General features: G+C 50.1%; 1 protein-coding gene and 1 pseudogene across 2 annotated transcripts in view; one reads left to right on the top strand and one right to left on the bottom strand.

Moving 5' to 3' along the window:
• GPATCH11 (G-patch domain containing 11) overlaps positions 1-19942 on the top strand; it is a 69953-nt gene that overhangs the window by 10252 nt on the left and 39759 nt on the right. The window lies entirely within an intron of this gene.
• Positions 7118-7771, bottom strand: LOC144821961 (proton-coupled zinc antiporter SLC30A2 pseudogene; annotated as a pseudogene).

Raw genomic sequence — 19942 nt, forward strand, 5'->3', positions numbered from 1 at the left:
ACTCGGGAGTCAAGAGGGCGTGAGCACCAAAGACTGGAGACTCTGGAGTCAAGAGGGCGTGAGCACCAAAGACGGGAGACTCTGGAGTCAAGAGGTCGTGAGCACCAACGACGGGAGACTCTGGAGTCTAGAGGGCGTGAGCACCAAAGACGGAAGACTCTGGAGCCAAGAGGGCGTGAGCACCAAAGACGGGAGACTCTGGAGTCAAGAGGGCCTGAGCACCAAAGACGGGAGACTCGGGAGTCAAGAGGGCCTGAGCACCAAAGACGGGAGACTCGGGAGTCAAGAGGGCGTGAGCACCAAAGACGGGAGACTCTGGAGTCAAGAGGGCGTGAGCACCAAAGACGGGAGACTCTGGAGTCAAGAGGGCGTGAGCACCAACGACGGGAGACTCTGGAGTCTAGAGGGCGTGAGCACCAAAGACAGAAGACTCTGGAGCCAAGAGGGTGTGAGCACCAAAGACGGTAGACTCGGGAGTCAAGAGGGCGAGAGCACCAAAGACGGTAGACTCAGGAGTCAAGAGGGCGTGAGCACCAAAGACGGGAGACTCTGGAGCCAAGAGGGCGTGAGCACCAAAGACGGGAGACTCTGGAGCCAAGAGGGCGTGAGCACCAAAGACGGTAGACTCGGGAGTCAAGAGGGCGAGAGCACCAACGACGGGAGACTCTGGAGCCAAGAGGGCGTGAGCACCAAAGACGGGAGACTCTGGAGCCAAGAGGGCGTGAGCACCAAAGACGGGAGACTCGGGAGTCCAGAGGGCGTGAGCACCATAGACGGGAGACTCGGGAGTCCAGAGGGCGTGAGCACCATAGACGGAGACTCTGGAGTCAAGAGGGCGTGAGCACCAAAGACTGGAGACTCTGGAGTGAAGCGGGCGTGAGCACCAAATACGGGAGACTCTGGAGTCAAGCGGGCGTGAGCACCAAAGACTGGAGACTCTGGAGTCAAGAGAGCGTGAGCGCCAAAGATGGGAGACTCTGGAGTCAAGAGGGCGTGAGCGCCAAAGATGGGAGACTCTGGAGTCAAGAGGGCGTGAGCACCAAAGACGGGAGACTCGGGAGTCAAGAGCGTGTGAGCACCAAAGACGGGAGACTCTGGAGTGAAGCGGGCGTGAGCACCAAAGACGGGAGACTCTGGAGTCAAGCGGGCGTGAGCACCAAAGACTGGAGACTCGGGAGTCAAGATTGTGTGAGCACCAAAGACGGGAGACTCTGGAGTGAAGCGGGCGTGAGCACCAAAGACGGGAGACTCTGGAGTCAAGAGGGCGTGAGCACCAAAGACGGGAGACTCTGGAGTCAAGAGGGAGTGAGCACCAAAGACGGGAGACTCTGGAGCCACGAGGGCGTGAGCACCAAAGACGGGGGACTCTGGAGTCAAGAGGGCGTGAGCACCAAAGACGGGAGACTCTGGAGTCAAGAGGGCGTGAGCACCAAAGACTGGAGACTCTGGAGTCAAGAGGGAGTGAGCACCAAAGACGGGAGACTCTGGAGTCAAGAGCGTGTGAGCACAAAAGACTGGAGACTCGGGAGTCAAGAGGGCGTGAGCACCAAAGACGGGAGACTCGGGAGTCAAGAGGGTGTGAGCACCAAAGACGGGAGACTGGAGCCAAGAGGGTGTGAGCACCAAAGACGGGAGACTCTGGAGTCAAGAGGGCGTGAGCACCAAAGACGGGAGACTGGGGAGTCAAGAGGGCGTGAGCACCAAAGACTGGAGACTCTGGAGTCAAGAGGGCGTGAGCACCAAAGACGGGAGACTCTGGAGTGAAGCGGGCGTGAGCACCAAAGACTGGAGACTCGGGAGTCAAGAGGGCGTGAGCACCAAAGACGGGAGACTCTGGAGTCAAGAGGGCGTGAGCACCAAAGACGGGAGACTCTGGAGCCAAGAGGGCGTGAGCACCAAAGACGGGAGACTCGGGAGTCAAGAGGGCGTGAGCACCAAAGACGGGAGACTCTGGAGCCAAGAGGGTGTGAGCACCAAAGACTGGAGACTCTGGAGTGAAGCGGGAGTGAGCACCAAAGACTGGAGACTCTGGAGTCAAGCGGGCATGAGCACCAAAGTCGGGAGACTCTGGAGCAGGGGTCTCCAACCTTTTGTGTAGTGTGAGCTACTTCTGGTTAGTGAAAATCGTCGTGAGCTACTAAACCCCAAGCAACTCGCGCATTTTTTTGAGCGACCTCCCCCGCCCAGTTTTATTGACGTTAAGCCTATTTCTTCAGAGCCCATGGGCCCCATACTGAGGCTTCAACACAATAACACTGAAAGAAACAACTTTTTTTCCCTTTTTACCTGTGCACTGCCTTCTGCAGCTCAGTGAGACAAAAAGCTAAAGCACAAGCCACAACAGTGACACAACAAAAGCACAATCCGTGCAAGCGGAGGCCGATGCTTGTCGGAATGGGACAGAAAAGAGGCTCTGGCACAAAATTAAAAGCAGCCCCATAAGCAGGGTCTGGTGGCTCACTGCAGTAAAGCGGCCACTGCAGGGGCCTGTGCTTGACCTCATGGTGACAGGTTTACATCCCAGCAGGTCCACTCAGCCTTTCATCCATTTGAGGTCGATATAATGAATAGCATTGACTTGGGTAACAATAAACATCTGTTATTCTGCCCCATGACACCTTCGAGTAATCGTGCGCTTTGCAGCTAGACCTGTTATGTTATTAAATAGAGGGCAGGCAAATCAAATAGCTAAAAAGAGTGGGCCACATTTGCAAAATAAGTAAAACTTAGACATGTTGTAGGACGGTGTTTTTCAAGGTATGGAAGACAACTTGGCTATTTGTGCTTGCAGCAGGCAATGTTTGGTACTATCAGAAACATTTATAATAACAAGCATTTACAATGCAATGGTTTCGCCTTTTGAAAAGTTTGAGCTATTGGCACTGTAAATGACAAAATTTGTATTTATGTGTTGGTCTTCAAAACAGATAAATAAATGGCATTGTCATTTACAATGCCAATAGTTTAATCTCTGGCAAATGCCACACAAAAACACACATACAGAGACACACAGACCCACACACACCAACAGAGCCCCCCCCCACACACACAAACACACAGACCCACACACACAGACCCACACACAGAGAGATTGTTGCTGATTATTCCTTTGTTCTATTACTCCATAAAGAGAGAGGATGTGTAGTAAATACTATCTTCACTGTTCCTCTCTGGCTAGACAATACTATTATACTTATGACATCATAGAATGCCAAGGAGTCTCTCTAGCTGACTGTACCTTTCTATTCCCTATTGAGGCAGTTGGTCATCTGAGGTTGAGCTACCAACAGCGAGCTCCTGGTGGGGTCTATCTACAGTCTACCTATAATCTTAACTTGTCTGTCTAACCTGGAAGGAACCTGCAATAAAGGATCTTAACCTATCAAGTGGACTCTGCATCCTTCATGTATTACACTCTCCATCAGTTTATACAATACAGTGTCATCCATAATTTAGCACACAAAATTGGCCTTTGTAACTTTAGTTGAACACAGCAACTCCTGATTTAATAAATTACAATGCCCTTTAATTTAGTTCACTATAAGACCCTTTCGCTTAGCTCACGGTTAAAGTCGCATGTCACATAGTACTACCCACATCACTTCGTATACTACCAAGCAACCTGACTGAGGGACCGTGCCCCTGTAGATTTAATAACCAGTGCTCTTCATCAAACAGTACACCACATCCAATTTGTCTTCAGTTCAACTTGTTTTACAGGTACTGGTCCCTTTCGCTAGGCCAGTTACAGGTCGTTAATGTGTGTGATGTTTACCAAAGTGCTGAAACAGAGTTCAGGGTTCCTTTTGTGGTTCATAAAATGAATTTCCGGGGATATGTCACAAGGAACGGATTAATGCAGATGTCACTACAACTGCCTAGATTTTCGCAAGTTATAACATACACATAAAAATAACATGGAATCTGTGTCTCCTAGTAATTGGGCTACTAGCACATCATTGTAGTGTGGTGTAGGGGGAACAATTAGTTTATTTTCCCTCAATTCTAAATTAAAAATCAAATCACAATATAATTCATACCAGCAGACCACCTTCAATTATTTCCACAGTGCCAGCCATAGACAATATTTGGCACTTGGCAGTAATACCTCCTAATTTTGCATCCTACGGCGTCAGCATTTTTTAATATTTTACAGTGCCACATCAGCACCTGGCAGCTCACCCTCACTGGTGCACACATCATAAAACAGCCTTCTGGCACATTCATCATTTGGGACCTACTTGACCCGGAGATTATTTTCTACAAAATACATTTAGCAAATATTCAACACCCTAATTATTTGGTACCCTCGAGTGCCCTTTCGTCATTTTGTACCCATTTGTATTTGCAGTCCTGCCTCTATTTTAGCCACCTCCTGCCTATTTTTACTCAAGAGTGCCCCTTCACAATGTCACCCGACAAATACCCCACTGTCCTTAATCACAAACCCCTCTCATTCTCTGGCAACTCATACTGCTCAATAATCATTTCATGCCCCGGTGGCGTCACCCTTACTTAGGGGCATGGATAACCACTCATGAAGAACCGAAGCAATCAATGCCTCTCATAACTTTGTAATGAACACTACTGTCAATTCTTTACTTCATCTGGTTCACTCAGTGCCATCTCTCATTGTTAGACACCCACAGTGCTGACTGGTCACTAGGTAATCCAAAACGATCCAAAAATCCAGTAACCCACAGTACCATCACATTTTTTGCTGGCTGTGCCCATTATCAACAAATCAGTGAAACCCTTAATTATACAATCCTCCGCAGAAATCCCTAGACATGCTTCCCTTCTCCTAAACAGTGTTTCTCCAAAATTGTTCGTCAGAGCCCCTCACCATAGGACACCCTCCTCTTAATGTGATATTCCATCAGTGGCTATCATCTTTCGGACTCATACAGTGCAGCCTCGGCATCTGGTACCGCCACAGTAGCATGCTCGCCATCCCTTTGTACATCACGCTGCCCGCTTCTCATTTGACATTTTTACACTGCTGTCTCTTTTGTGGTGCCGGCACTTCCACCCCACACAATCATTTCATAAACCCTCCCCTTCAATGCCACTGCATCAATTGTCACCTGATTTTTCCCTCAAAGCAGGATAAGCGACGGAACTCATTATCCCCTGTGGCCCACAGTGGTACTTGTCATCTGGTGCACACTTGGTCACTTATTCATCAGTACCCCAAAAAGCTCAGCCAAGTTTCCCAGGTCCAGGTTTTTTCTTTGCATATTGGGACTTGTCTTGTTTATTCCATGATAAAATAGGACTACAAATCCCATCATTGAAAGGAAAACAAGCTGGATTGAAGCAGCACATCACTTATGGAGCTGGGGAAACTTGACAGCTATGCCCAAATAGTTCCAACACTATAAGCCACCACATATAACTCATTAGGTGTTGATGACATCTTAAAGTACCCCTCCTGAAGTGTGTCACGCAAGCAGAAGCTGCTAGAGTGGGCTATGCCGTCTGACCTACCGCTGCCCTTCTTGGGCCCCTTCATGAGTAGTTCATCAGCCTTTTCTGCCGGCTGCTTGGACAAGGACAGCAGCTCCTTCTCGTTGTACTTCATGCTGGCCGCAGAGCTGTGCTACTGCCCCATGGCGCTGGCGGAGGGGCGAGAACGCTGCTATCCCTGCTCCACCGTCTACATACTGCAACCAACACACACCCTTTCCGACCCGCAGTGTGACGGGGCGACGCTCAATAAAGTTATTGAAAGAAAAAAAGAACCCGGAAGAAGCTTCACTCAAATAGGGAACTGCCAACAAGGGATGTGGACCTCTCGGCATCCGTACTACCACCCTCCGGAGGCGGCCATCTTGGATTGGGAAGGTCTGGCCAAAGTTCGTAGATCAGCATCGGAGTAATTATCTTGAAGCAGAAGCTTGGCGAGAAGGGTTACCGTAACCATGGCAGATGTTATATACACACATTGAAATGTGTATTTACCTGTACTATATACGGACCGGGCAATAGTGGCTGCCGTCATGGAAGAGGAGCTTCTTCGAAGCTAGGATTAGGTCACAAAGACGGCCATCTTAAAAAGGTACTATATCCCTAGCGAGTAATTTTTGATAGTTTTATTTAAGACACTTTACAAGAAACTGACGGCAATAATATCAACCTTATTTTCAATAAAGTAACAGCAGGTTGGCATTTATCAAGAAACTTAGGCAGACACTACTATATTTCGGGTAAAGATCTCAGAATCCTATGGCTCACAGGTTTTGTATTCCCGTTTATACCCTTATAAAATCTACCAGTCACAGAATGCAAAGCAAACAAGCGGGAGGGGGCGGGAAAGGGGGGTGGAGAGACGCAGAAGTGCCGGCAATGCCGGACCAGATTCGGGGGCGTTCCCGGCTTTCGGCTGACGTCGCGTGACGTTGGCAAAAGCCAAAGAATCTCGGGAACGCCCCCGAATCTGGTCCGGCATTGACGGACAGGCCCCTCGTCCAATGGCTATGCTCCATTTATGGAGCCAGCCAATGAATGACGAGGGCCGACCCAAAGCCACACTACAGTTCTCATAAGATTTCTCCTGCGCAAAAGCTGCTTGCGCAGCTTTTTGCAGTCGAAACCTAAAAAGCAGCCCACCAGCCAATAAATCGGCACACAAATAGCCAAAAACCCACAGACAAGCATTGGCACAGACCACCAACCAATAAAATCGTCACACAAACAGACCACAAAACAACCATACATAACATCCTGAGTGGCCACACGACACCATGGAACAGTCTAGGCCTCACTGTGGAGAGGCCAGAGCTGGGAAGCCAGAGCTGCCTGTGTCCCTGAAGAGCGCACAGAGGCCGGTGAAAAGGCACACTGTGGTCTAGCCCACCTCTGGTTCAGTCAGCACAGGCTCAGAATGGACCAGCTTGAGAGATAGAAGCTTAAATGGGGCATGGCAGGGGAGGTTGGAGACAACTATTGGATGTTATATTGAAGTGAAGGCAGGAGTCAGAAAGCTAGCATCAGTGTAACAACAACTTTTTTTGTCAAAAGGCCTCCTGCACCTCTATCTGACTTGTTCCCACACACAGCTGTGTTGCACAGGTCCATCAAGCGAGCCTCTTTGCTAAGGGCGAACAGGGAGTCTTCAGTCAGAGGGGTCTCGACATTCAGAGCAGTCTTTCATATCCTCGGAGTAGTTCTCAATATGGAATCTGGATTGTCATGGTATGGAAGTTAAATTTGCTCTGTAACTGGGTGCTGGCTTCTATGAGCAATACCTGGGCATCAGCATCTTCATTGATCGCAATGTGCACCGATGGCACTGGCTGCGACACAGTTAGTGCCCAGATGTGCTGGCTCTGCAGCGCCTTCAGTCTCGGGTATGCGCAGCAGAGATTCCTTCACAGCACTGAAGTCTACTCTACGCCCCTTGAGTTCCTTCCATCAGTACGAGCAGCACATCCCTCAGTATGGCTAGAATAGTGTGACCCCCAGAGAAGACCAGGATGGAGAAGACGAGGAACATACAGATGGGATCCACAATTTTATACCCTGGCTTGAACTAGATGACGTAAGAAGCCACCAGTACCCCAACGCTCTGCACCAGGTCCCCCACAACATGAATGAAGGCGGCTCGCACACTGGTGCTCTGCTCCTTCTCGGGGGTGGTCTTGTGCGAATGTTCATGTGATCCTTCCGTAGGGCCATGACTATGACCATGCCCGGTCTGATGCAGGATAAAACCCACCATTACGATGTTAACTGTTCATAATGGTGAGGTGATCAGTATATTATTCCCTGCCCACTCTCACCACGTGCTTCCGGTGCCCTCTCCCTGCCCGGCTCCATGCCCATGCTATCGCCCCCTGCACCCTATCCCCTATTTCTGCTCTCTGCCCTCCCCTGCTCTCACTCCGTGCTTCCGGTACCCCCTGTGTGTCCGGCTCTGTGCCACAGCACCCTGCCTCTGTCCCACTCCCTACTCACTGCATACCCACTGCACTCCCCCCTGTCCCTTGTTCTGCCCAACATGTCTGCCTTTCTGCCACTGCTCCCTGTCCCAACCCCTGCACTCTGTCCTGGCTCCTGGACACACTCTCTGTTACTGCACTTTGCCCATGCTCCCTGCCCCATCCCTAACCCTACACTGCCCTTATCCTGCCCTTGCTCCTGTCCTGAGTCCTGTTCACCGTCTCTGGCTCTCCCTCACTCTTTCCTTGCCCCCCTCTCTCCCGGTCTACGCCCTAAGTCTGTCGGTGACATCTCGACAATCTTCTCGCCGAACCCTCTGTCTCTCTCCATCCCCACTGTCTCTCCCCTGCCCCTCTCTCTCCTCCTACCCCTACTGTCTCCACCAGACCCCCTCTCCGTCCTGCCTCTCATGGTATCTCTGCGCCTCCACTGTCTCTCCCGAGCCCCTCTTGTCTGCACCTCACTGTCTCTCTCCGCCCCAACTCTCTCCCCAGCCCCTCTCTCTCCCCAGCCCCTCTCTCTCCCCAGCCCCTCTCTCTCCCCAGCCCCTCTCTCTCTTGCTCTTCGCGGTCTCTTTCAGTACAGCTGCGCCACTCTCTCTCTCACTCTTTCCAGCGCCCCAGTCTCTCCCTAGCACCACTGTCTCCTCCTGCCCCTGTCTGTCCTGCCCCTCACCGTGTCTCTCCAGCGGGGTCCAACTACGAGGGATCCTTCCTCCTCTCAGCTGGAGGGTTGGACACCAGGAAGGTTGCCTTTAAGCATGTTGCGATGTAGCGCATAGCACTCATCTCCCAAGCCTGATCGGGGTTCCAGGTTCACCCCTCCCCCTTTGTGTTGGCGGGGGCCTCCACTTATGAGCCCCTCTCCCCCCTCACCACACCTCCCGGTATATTTTGACTGCCAGCAGAGCTGGCTCTGGTCCGCTGCGGGTAGACAGTCTCTGAGAGGCTCAGCCCCGCACTGACCGCGAGATATCTTCTCGGCCGCCAGGTTTTACTTGGGGGGGGGGGGGGGGGGGGGGGGTAGGCTTGCAAAAGCCTGCGCCGTGCCGCGGCCCATAGTCGGGGGGGCGGGGGGGGGGGAAACAATGCCGGTGGAGCACTGGGGGCTGTCCAGGGTCTCTGGGCCTCCGGGTTTGTGCCAAAGCGGCCAGCTGTGCCTCTAGGTCTGATGCATCGCGTCGGGAGGTAGATTTTCCGGCGGTGAGTCCGTGCCCTTAGGGCATTTTCCCTCGACTTGCACATTGCTTCGAGTGAGCACCAAAGACTTGAGACTCAGGAGTCAAGAGGGCGTGAGCACCAACGACGGGAGACTCTGGAGTCAAGAGGGCGTGAGCACCAAAGACGGGAGACTCTGGAGTCAAGAGGGCGTGAGCACCAAAGACAGGAGACTCTGGAGTCAAGAGGGCGTGAGCACCAAAGACGGGAGACTCTGGAGTCAAGAGGGCGTGAGCACCATAGACTGGGAGACTCTGGAGTCAAGAGGGCGTGAGCACCAAAGACGGGAGACTCTGGAGTCAAGAGGGCGTGAGCACCAAAGACGGGAGACTCGGGAGTCAAGAGGGCGTGAGCACCAAAGACGGGAGACTCGGGAGTCAAGAGGGCGTGAGCACCAAAGACAGGAGACTCTGGGGTCAAGAGGGCGTGAGCACCAAAGACGGGAGACTCTGGAGTCAAGAGGGCGTGAGCACCAAAGACGGGAGACTCGGGAGTCAAGAGGGCGTGAGCACCAAAGACGGTAGACTCTGGAGCCAAGAGAGCGTGAGCACCAAAGACGGGAGACTCTGGAGTCTAGAGGGCGTGAGCACCAAAGACAGGAGCCTCTGGGGTCAAGAGGGCGTGAGCACCAAAGACTGGAGACTCTGGAGTCAAGAGGGCGTGAGCACCAAAGACGGGAGACTCAGGAGTCAAGAGGGCGTGAGCACCAAAGACGGGAGACTCGGGAGTCAAGAGGGCGTGAGCACCAAAGACGGTAGACTCTGGAGCCAAGAGAGCGTGAGCGCCAAAGACGGTAGACTCTGGAGCCAAGAGAGCGTGAGCACCAAAGACGGGAGACTCTGGAGTCAAGAGGGCGTGAGCACCAAAGACAGGAGACTCTGGGGTCAAGAGGGCGTGAGCACCAAAGACGGGAGACTCTGGAGTCAAGAGGGCGTGAGCACCAAAGACGGTAGACTCTGGAGCCAAGAGAGCGTGAGCACCAAAGACGGGAGACTCTGGGGTCAAGAGGGCGTGAGCACCAAAGACGCGAGACTCAGGAGTCAAGAGGTCGTGAGCACCAAAGACGGTAGACTCTGGAGTGAAGCGGGCGTGAGCACCAAAGACGGTAGACTCTGGAGTGAAGCGGGCATGAGCACCAAAGACAGGAGACTCTGGAGTCAAGAGGGAGTGAGCACCAAAGACGGTAGACTCTGGAATGAAGCGGGCGTGAGCACCAAAGACTGGAGACTCTGGAGTCAAGAGGGCGTGAGCACCAAAGGCGGGAGACTCTGGAGTCAAGAGGGCGTGAGCACCAAAGGCGGGAGACTCTGGAGTCAAGAGGGCGTGAGCACCAAAGACGGGATACTCGGGAATCAAGAGGGCGTGAGCACCAAAGACGGGAGACTCTGGAGTCAAGAGAGCGTGAGCGCCAAAGACGGGAGACTCTGGAGTCAAGAGGGCGTGAGCACCAAAGACGGAAGACTCTGGAGCCAAGAGGGCGTGAGCACCAAAGACGGAAGACTCTGGAGCCAAGAGGGCGTGAGCACCAAAGACTGGAGACTCGGGAGTCAAGCGAGTGTGAGCACCATAGACGAGAGACTCTGGAGTCAAGCAGGCGTGAGCACCAAAGACGGGAGACTCGGTAGTCCAGAGGGCGTGAGCACCATAGACGGAGACTCTGGAGTCAAGAGGGCGTGAGCACCAAAGACTGGAGACTCGGGAGTCCAGAGGGCGTGAGCACCATAGACGGAGACTCTGGAGTCAAGAGGGCGTGAGCACCAAAGACTGGAGACTCTGGGGTCAAGAGGGCGTGAGCACCAAAGACGGGAGACTCATGAGTCAAGAGGGCGTGAGCACCAAAGACGGGAGACTCATGAGTCAAGAGGGCGTGAGCACCAAAGACGGGAGACTCTGGAGTCAAGAGGGCGTGAGCACCAAAGACGGGATACTCGGGAGTCAAGAGGGCGTGAGCACCAAAGACGGGAGACTCTGGAGTCAAGAGGGCGTGAGCACCAAAGACAGGATACTCGGGAGTCAAGAGGGCGTGAGCACCAAAGACGGGAGACTCTGGAGTCAAGAGGGCGTGAGCACCAAAGACAGGAGACTCAGGAGTCAAGAGGGAGTGAGCACCAAAGACGGGAGACTCAGGAGTCAAGAGGGAGTGAGCACCAAAGACTGGAGACTCTGGAGTCAAGAGGGCGTGAGCACCAAAGACGGGAGACTCTGGAGTCAAGAGGGCGTGAGCACCAAAGACAGGAGACTCTGGAGTCAAGAGGGCGTGAGCACCAAAGACGAGAGACTCGGGAGTCAAGAGGGCGTGAGCACCAAAGACTGGAGACTCGGGAGTCAAGAGGGCGTGAGCGCAAAGATGGGAGACTGGAGTCAAGAGGGAGTGAGCACCAAAGACGGGAGACTCTGGAGTCAAGAGGGCGAGAGCACCAAAGACGGGAGACTCTGGAGTCAAGAGGGCGTGAGCACCAAAGACGGGAGACTCTGGAGTCAAGAGGGCGTGAGCACCAAAGACGGGAGACTCTGGAGTCAAGAGGGCGTGAGCACCAAAGACGGGAGACTCTGGAGTCAAGAGGGCGTGAGCACCAAAGACGGTAGACTCGGGAGTCAAGAGGGCGTGAGCACCAAAGACGGTAGACTCGGGAGTCAAGAGGGCGTGAGCACCAAAGACGGTAGACTCTGGAGTGAAGCGGGCGTGAGCACCAAAGACGGGAGACTCTGGAGTCAAGAGGGCGTGAGCACCATAGACTGGGAGACTCTGGAGTCAAGAGGGCGTGAGCACCAAAGACGGGAGACTCTGGAGTCAAGAGGGCGTGAGCACCAAAGACGGGAGACTCTGGAGTCAAGAGGGCGTGAGCACCAAAGACGGGAGACTCTGGAGTCAAGAGGGCGTGAGCACCAAAGACGGGAGACTCGTACACCAAGATCATAGAGGCACAAACACCAAAGGCAGGAGCTCTGTACACAGGGATGAGGATGGTGCAAACACATGAAGACCAGAGATCCATAAAAGTGGATCGGGTGGGGGTGACAGACAACAAAGCCCGGAAACCCACTGGAGATCGCAAACATTGGAAACTGGAGACCTCAACACAAAGGTCAGTAGGGTGCAAACAGCAGAAACCAGGGACCCGGTCACAGGGGTCAGGAGGACACAAATACTGAAAACCAGAGATTCACAGTGAAGGATCAGAGAGACACAATTATGTAAGATGAGACCTGTATATAGGGGTCGGGAGGACACCGACCCCAGAGATTGGAAACCCAGACGCAGCGGTCAGAAGGGAATAGACAATGAGTACCTTAGTTCTATTCACAGTGGTCTGGAAGGCACAAACGCCAAAGAGTGGAGACTCGGGAATATGCACAAACACTAAATACTGGAGAGCCACACTTATGGGTTAAGGTGGCCTAAACAAAAGACACGAGATGTGTGCGGAGGGTTCAGAAGGGTGCGCACTCCCAAGGCAGGAGATCCAGCTACAGCTCAAACAACAGAGATGAAATCCAAACATAAGAGTCACAGACACTGAAGATTAAATACAGTGAAGGGGGTCTTGAGAACACAAACATTGGAGAGTACAAGACACCCGGGTTAGAAGGGTACAAACATCAGAAACTGGAGACCCCTGCACAGGGTTGAAGATGACACATACACTGAAGACAAGAGATGCATGCCCAGAGGTGAGGAGAGCACAACACACCAGGGACCCAGACACAGGGATTAGAGGCCCAAAGAACGGAGACCCAAACTCGAGGGTCAGGAGGGCAAAAAAAGACCAGTGTTCATACGCAGACCCCTGTGTGTGCGTATCGTCGAAGCCAGGAGATGCATACACATATGTGAGGAGGGTACACATACCAGAGGCCCAGACTCTGGGATCAGAAGACATTAACGCCCAAGACGAGAGACCCATATGCAGGAGTCAGAAAGGCACAATGACCGCAGGCCCATACCCAGGAGTCAGGGGGGTATAAGCATTGGTGAGAGAAGAGATCTGAACACGGGGTTCAGAATGTCTTAAAGACCAAGGCACAGAGGTTAGAATGGTGCAAACACATAAGAAAGGAGATCAGTACTTAGGAATCATGAGGACCCAGATACCACGACAGGAGGTGGAGACAAGGTGTAGGAAAGCACAGACACCAGGGAGAGGAGATATCTTCAGAGGAGTCAGGAGGACATAAACACCAGAGGAAGGAGGTCCATACACCGGGGTCTGGAGGGCACAAGCACAGATCAGTCGGCAGGTGGAGATAAGCACAGTAGAGAGTACACACGATGCAGGAGGACATAAACATCAAACACTGGAAACGCAGGAATTTCATGCAAAGGGGCCAGCGGACCACAAACCCCTGAGACCTAGGCAGGGTGCTACAACGGAAGATAGGCATGTCAGACATCTGGGTCCAAACGTTGATGATCAATTCACGAGAGTTGGGAGCTACAAACCGGGTAGATTTGTGTGTGGAGTCAGGAGGGCATACGCACACACCTTCAAATCACTCCTGAAATGTTTCACTACACCCCCACAACATACAACACTGCAGCATTCCACTCAGTACTCTCCTACACATATACCAGAAGATGTCACACAACATAACTCTCTCACACTAGAGCGCATAAAGTACATCCATAGTATACACAGCCACTGCACTACACTCTGCCCAAGACATCAACTTGGCCTCCGCTTTTCTCTGCAGTATTCCAAAACACAACACACCATGAGGCAACGCACTGCACCATGATAACTACTACACTGTTAAAGGCTACTCTATACTACAGGGAGGAGATGTACCTCAAGCTGCCAACTTTGGAACCTGTGAACCCAGGCTTGAATCCCCACCTTGGCGCTTGCCTCTACATCGTGGGATGATGGGCAAATTACTTAATCTGCCTGAGCCTAAAAAAGTCTGACATGTGTTTGTGTAATCCCCACTTTACGTTCGTAACCTTTTAGATCATCTTCCAACTTCCCCACCCTACCCCCATTTAATTTGCAGCGCTCCTTTGCTTTTCAGCTATGTCTGCTCTATAAAATTTCACGCTACACTTGATTGGTTGACACTACACAAAACTATCATATAAGACACCTATCAGGTCTTCTATTGTAACGTCAGAAGTTGTGCGCAGAAAGTAATTGAACATTCAGAAATCAATCTTATCGAGATCATACACTTTATTTTGATTTCAGATTTATAATTTCAGTCATGGACAAAATTAATTTGGCAGCAGGTGTTTTGTGGCTTTTCAAAATTTGTTGCTTCTTCATCAGGGTCTAGATAACAGATCTTTACAAAAGATATTGACAAGCCATGTGTCCTACAATATTTTGCCGTTCAACCCCAAGATGGGAAAATGAGTAAAAAGATCAGATAAAATCACTGAAGTAAAAAGGTCAAAGTGAAGATAAGGAGCGTGAGGAAGAGGAGCAAGAGACCTGCAGAAAATGAACATCATTTGTCATCATTTCATACTAGTTATATTTACATTTCAGAAATCTGTGACCAACAAATTGCAATTAACTAAGCACTTTCAAGAAGTAAGATAACAAGCATGTGTGATAAAGAAACAAATTATATCACTTGAAATTGTAAGTCAGACAAGTTGCTGGATAAGAAAACATCCTATAAAGAGCTGCGAGAGTACCATGTGCCATATCCAAGAAAAACACGAGCCATGAGTGGCCATATTATTTCAATCAGCAGATTTCCTCGTAAAATCAAACAGTAACCCCTTGTGGCAATTCTTTCGCATATTAAACCACTCTTAAACAGCATGAATATGTTCACATTCAATATTTTGTTTTACTCCGTAATTGGTCCGAAAGCATTAAAACTTGATTTTTAATAGATTCCTGTAAAAGCTAAATTCCGACAAAAAAAGTAGGATATGTTACAAGTCCGTAGAGCACTAGGCTTCTAAAATATGAGAGGTGGTGTGCTAAATAGTACATTAGATCCTAATAATGTTCTTTACGGTTGTTTTGGACACCATCTAGTCCTGAAGAGTATATATTTAAAGAGTGAATTTGATCCTGTACCTGACGAAAAAGAGATGTAATTAATCTTCAACCTGAAAATCTTCCTGTAGCATAAAATAGATCAGAACCTAAGATCATAGGGTATGCAGATGATACCCAACTGCTGTTCACTTGGCCGGATGCCGATCTGGATACATCTACAGTCCACCTGTGTTTGTCCTCTGTATTTCGCTGGTTAACGCAGGCCCAGTTGAAATGCAACGAGGACAAATCGGAGGTGCTTTTTTATGGCTCTTTCCCCCCCTCGTTTAGGAGCTCATTGTGGCCTTCTAACATTCCTGGCCCGAAAGAGATGGGGAGACCTGCCAAAAATCTTGGCATCTGTTTCTCAGAGGACCTTAGGTTCGAGTACCATATTAAAAAGCTTACAGGCACCTGCTTTGCCACTTTGAAAATGCTCCGCAAATTCTTCCCCTTGCTCCCTAGGGATGCTAGGGAGTCGGTTGCTCGGGCACTCATATTGGCTAGGTTGGATTATGCGAATGCACTGTTTAGTGGCATTCCGGCTTATCTGGTGCGGCGCCTGCAAATTATTCAGAATGCGGCTGTCCGTCTATTATTTAACATCCCTAGATGGAAGAGCGTTCGCGCGGAGATGCGCACGCTCCACTGGCTTCCTGTGGTACAGCGTATTTTGTTTAAATCTCTGGTGCTTGCGTTTCGTGCAACTCATGATCGAGGCCCCCTGTATCTGAGAAAGAGATTTACTAGTTATGTCCCTGCACGTACCCTGAGATCTTCCACTCTGTTTAAATTGTCCCTTCCACGCTTCAAACGTGTTAGACTTGGTGGCCAGTCGATTTCTGTGATTGTGGCCCGGGCCTGGAACGCTCTCCCTCTCCATCTGCGTTCCATGCCTACAGTGGCTGCATTCAAAAAACACCTGAAAACTCACCTTTTCAAGAGTACAATCTAATGTGTTTTTTCTCTGTGTTCTGCTGTCTGCTTTGCCCTCTTTCGCGCCAGGATACTCCCCAGTAACGGAGCGCGCTATAAAATGGTTTAATACTAATACTAATACCTGGCGTAGTAATAAACAGGCAAAGCCAGCATTTTCTAGGTTTGACAGTTTATCAATGAGCAGTGTTCGAGCAGAATGCTCGTCAGTTAGTGATATGAAAGCGCTCAGAGCCTAACAATAATTTATAGTATGCTATACAGCATGGGTACTCGCAAACTTTCTCTTGGGTGCCAAATTTACAGTGTGGTTTGTGGCAGAGGGCCGCACCAGTGGGGGCGGGGTCAGCGGGGGATGGGGGTGGGGCTAGAGTAAAAAAAAACTGTGCCCATGAGGTTGAACACAGGCCCCTGCAGCGGACTCCTTCGTCCACTGAGCCACCAGACCCGGTATACACACATCTCTCTTTCTATATAAATAATCTGTCTCCCTCTGTCACCTCACCCCAGCTTCTCAGGTACACATACAGCCGCAACTGAGTACTTCACAGGTCTTTAAAAGACCCTTCACTTGTTAATGAGGCTTTGTTGTATTTCATGTCTTCTTAGCGCCCCTGCATCTCCACTCTGCCGATCACTGGAATCGCCCGGCCCCCATAGAGCAGAGTCTCTGAGTCTGCGCTGCTGCGGCGGTGTTTGCTGAAACTCTTTAATTAAAAAAAAAAAAACACAGGTACAGTGTCTGAAAGGTCCGCGGGCCGCCAAGGAAGGCTTGCCGGGCCGCTGGCGGCCCACGGGTCGTACTAGGAGTACCCGTGCTATACAGGTATCTGGTAGGAGACCAAAAAAACACAACACTTATTTAAAAAAAATGTCTAGCTGTACCGAGTTTCTTGTTCTCGCATTAAAGGGAAACAATAAAAAAAAAACAGCATTGAAAATTGTCATGGTGCAGTTATTTAGTGTCAGGACCATACATTTTGTGGAACTATATCCTTCTCATTGCGCTCAACTGATGTAATTTAAGCACAACTGTTAAACAATTCAAAGAAACAAACGTGAGTGTCAGGCAGTTCTTGAGTCGCAAGCAATACTTCATAAAGCAAAAAAAATCCATACGCTTTACGCACCTTTCATAAGTAACTCAAAGCGTAACTCAAAGTTGTCCCTAAATATAAAAGAATATTGGAAGAAATACCAAAGATTCTCAAAAGAAAGCAAGTTCAGATCTTACAGCTTTGATAACAATCAGCATAGTCGTGGTGCTTCAAGATGAAAAGACTTGCTTGACACCATGTTGGGCTCTCTTTTTAAATAGGCGTGGGTGATTTTGTGAGTGGGGCCGGGGCCCACCCCTCTCTGTGGTCAAAACGTCTGCAACGCAAAATGTGCTTACTCCTTCAGTATCTACCATCATCAAGGGTCAGTCGCGGAATGTGAATTACAGTGTATTTTCTCCACGGAAGAGAATTGTTCTTTCTCTTTTATCGCGAAAATACTAAAACCGTCCACTTAAAGCAAATTCTTTTATATGTAAGATGCCAGCAAATAGACAACTAGTCTTACATTTTCCAGTGGTTTAAAAAGAGGCTACAGAATTACTTTCTGTGAAGAAAAAACGAAAGAATTTAATCCAAATACTCAAAGCAATATTTATTTGAGTGATTCCCCGACCAAGCCTACGGAAATGCCCTCTACGCCGGAACCACAGCCAAGCTACAGAAAAGACTCCAGCGCATCCAGAACGCCTCCGCCCGAGTCATCCTGGACATCCCCCGACGCAGCCTCATCTCCAGCCACCTGAGGAACCTGCACTGGCTCCCCGTCGACAAGAGGATCACGTTCCGGCTCCTCACCCGCGCACACAAGTCTCTCCACGACCTGGGCCCCAAGTACCTCAACGACCGCCTGACCTTCTACACGCCCACCCGCCAGCTACGGTCAACCAGCCTCGCCCTCGCAGCCATACCACGCATCCGAAGAGCCACCGCCGGAGGAATATCCTTCTCTTACCTGGCTGCCAAGACTTGGAACTCCCTCCCCATCCACCTTCGGCTGACCCAGGACCATCTCGCCTTCAGGAAACAACTCAAGACCTGGCTGTTCGAGCAGTAGCATACCCCTCCCCCCAAGCGCCTTGAGACCCTCCCGGGTGAGTAGTGCGCTATACAAATGGCATGATTGATTGATTGATTGACCAAGCCAAAATAGAAAAAATGCCATGTATGATCATCAAATTACAGATAATTAGTTCTTTTGGTTTAAGGGTGGTTGCTACAAAGTTTTATATGTTGCAGATACACCGAAAAATACAAAGCCAAAAAAAGGGGAAGGGAAAAGCCTGGTGTTCAAAATAAATGCCTACATGAATTTCCGAAAGTTGATGAAAGAAACAGGGTTCAAAAACATAAAAAGCACTGCTGCTATCTCACCTTTGTCACTCATTACCAAGCGACGACATTTTAGATATAGAAGTGCTGCATTTTTTAGGGCAGGAGGGTCCTCTGCGTGGTGGACACTTGTTTCCCAGCTCCGAGTGCCCGACTTTGAGTATCTGGTATCCTTGTTTTTAGGTCTCACATAGGCAGCGCTTGCGCTGTCTCTTCGAGACATGGTGTATCTGGAATAGGGGCTTTAAGCACCGCCCATCTTTCCCAAAGACTCCTTTCACTGTCTTTTGTAAAATGGCTGCTTTTCTTTGGGTAAAATGCTCAGGAGTCCCCCTTTTTCTACTTTTGTAACTTCCCATGAGGACTGGCCCTGTCACGTGTGCTGTTACTTGTCATGTTAATTATTACTTTACAAGCACTCAGGAACTCGCTGGTACCCAAACTGTCCTTCTTTTCGGGGTGCAGCCTCCATCTCCTCCTCCCTCCCGCTTGTTATTATTTATTTCCTGCTCGCCCTTTGGTGTGGTTTACCTTCGGCTCCCATCCATCCCTTAATGCCCCACCACCTCCCGCCCGATGAGTATTTCAGACCAATATCTTTTATAATATGCATAATATGCACGAGGGCTTCTTTCTGTCCGGGCCACATTCATATAGGTTGTTTATTTAAAATCTGTTCTGCCGTCACGCATAATGTTAAAAAAAAAAGTCCTGATACATACATTCCAGCCCCCCACTCCCCTTTGTGCTGCCGTGCTCTACAGCAGCTTCAGGAGGCCAACGCTTTTAGTGCACGCCATAAAACTTACAAGGGTGCCGCACTTCTGTTTTCAGCACGGTGCCCACCTGCCCTCCCGTTGTCAGTGTGGCTTGCCCACTCCCTCTATCTTCCGCTGTGCGTAGTTCCTTGCCCTCTCCCTCCTCCAGTTGTCCCGGTGGTGTCACCTTGCCCCCTCCCGTCCCAGTTGCCAAGCCCCTATCTGCAATAACAACAAGCATTGGCATAGCCAATAAGTCTTGCCTTTGGGGCCTTATAAGTGTTTTCTCATGCAGCGCTAAATCCTGGCTTTATCTTGAAATTTGTGAGAAAGTTTGTAATACTATTGGAGTAAGACCCATCTGCATGTTTTGGTAATCCTGCCCTAAGTGTTTGAATAGATGACTGCATGCACGAGTGTGTTTGCATGCAGCTCTTTGATGGCAGTTCTTCATTCAAAGGAGTTTACTTGCAAACTAAATGGTAAACCCACAGATTTCTCATTACACTGTGGAAAAACTCAGTTACAGGACATATAAAAAGTTTTCCAGGACATGCCCCTTGCAGGGAAAAACAAGCATTTGCAATGCAATAGGTCTCGGATTTACGCAACTTTGAGCTATTGACATTGCAAATACCAATGCCTTTTATTTTTGTTTTTGTATTTAAAACCTAAATAAAAGGCATTGTCTTTTGCAGTGCCAA

This window comes from Lissotriton helveticus, chromosome 2_2, assembly GCF_964261635.1.
Source record: "Lissotriton helveticus chromosome 2_2, aLisHel1.1, whole genome shotgun sequence".
NCBI lineage: Eukaryota > Metazoa > Chordata > Amphibia > Caudata > Salamandridae > Lissotriton > Lissotriton helveticus.